Below are 1,371 nucleotides of genomic sequence, written 5' to 3' on the forward strand. Positions count from 1 at the left end.
TCTTCTCCAGGCTTAACCTCCCCAGCTCTCTCCCCTCTCCTCTCAGCAGAGGGTTCCACCCTCGGGTCACTCCTGGGGCTCCTCTGGCCCCACTCCAGCAGCTCCGTGTCTCTGCGGGGCTGAGGAGCCCCGAGCTGGACCCAGCGCTGCAGGGGGGTCTCCCCAGAGCAGAGCGCAGCAGAGGGGCAGCATCCCCTCTCTCGAATTGCTGGCGATGAGCCCGGGCTATGCTGCCGCTGCGCTGTTACGTCTGTAACCCCCCCACATACAGCTCCTGTGGTACACCACACACAGGTGATGGCAAATGAAGATGATGTGCTTCATCCCCTGCTCTGTTTACAGTGAAGGCAAACCGAGGCTGGCAGGACAGCCGACCCAGGACATCAGTGCTCGCTAACAAATAGTTAGTTTGTCTAAGAAACGGTTGCCTTAACACTTGCTGACTTTAACGAGCACTTGATGAGAGCTTCGTCTTACACTGCACAGGAGTTAAGAGGGATGGTAAAGAGCTCTCCTCACCCCGAGACCTCCCACCGCCAGCTCCAAGGGATTGCAACACACCGACATATCACCCCCAGGGAGCGTCCTGCGGGCGCTGCTGCAGCCCATCACACAAAGCCGTTTTAATTTAATTCCGCGCCAGCCTGACAATGCTGGATTTGGCTTGGAAACGGGTTTGAAACCTTCCATCAGCGAAACCGCTGCTCTGTGGTAACGAAGAGGCTGATTCTCTGCCTGTGTTCGCTTTGGGTGTCAGGTAGCAAACTTCACTGCTATGTTTGCTCTGGGTTTGGAGCCAAACCCCGAGCAGGCGGGTTGCTCCAGCGTGTGTGTGTTTAGACTGTGTGTGTTAGAATGCTGGGGGACTGTCTGCTCACCTCGGGACTGTCAGGTGCCTGGTTGGGAAATAACGGCCCCCGCCCGGCTCTCGTGACAGCCTGAAAAGTCTCGTCTTGCACAAGCAGCAGGAACTCATGGGGGTTTGAATAAGAAACGATTTGGAAATCAGCAGAACTGCAATGTTCGCGTTTGTTTCTCACAGTTATTCAGCTCTGCCCAGGACACACAGATAAACATGACACTTCAAAAGAAAACAGGTACAAGTCATGCCATGCTTTAAACCAGGAGGTCCCAAAGTCCCCTTCAAAAAGGGCCATTTCAGTAGTGAAACGTCACCCTTGGGCATGCGACCAAATTCTCTGGTGTTCCCATCTCTGGGCTGAGCCAGTCCACAGACTCACGCCTGGGGATATGTGTGTGACCGGCTGCAGGTGCTGAACAAGCTACAGAGTAACAGCGGGTGTGAAGGCGCCGAGATGCTCCATACGGAGCCCCAGGTGCTGGCAGCCCCACGGGCCAGGGCCAGCCTGG

The 1,371-nt window shown here is 55.9% G+C and overlaps 1 protein-coding gene across 1 annotated transcript in view; it reads right to left on the reverse strand.

Annotated features, from left to right (window-relative positions):
• The window catches only part of DPP7 (dipeptidyl-peptidase 7), a gene marked incomplete at its 5' end in the record, with an annotated part of 11,611 nt that overhangs the window by 9,299 nt on the left and 941 nt on the right, over nucleotides 1–1,371 (reverse strand). The window lies entirely within an intron of this gene.

This window comes from Buceros rhinoceros, unplaced genomic scaffold, assembly GCF_000710305.1.
Source record: "Buceros rhinoceros silvestris isolate BGI_N320 unplaced genomic scaffold, ASM71030v1 scaffold22074, whole genome shotgun sequence".
Taxonomy (NCBI): Eukaryota; Metazoa; Chordata; class Aves; order Bucerotiformes; family Bucerotidae; genus Buceros; species Buceros rhinoceros.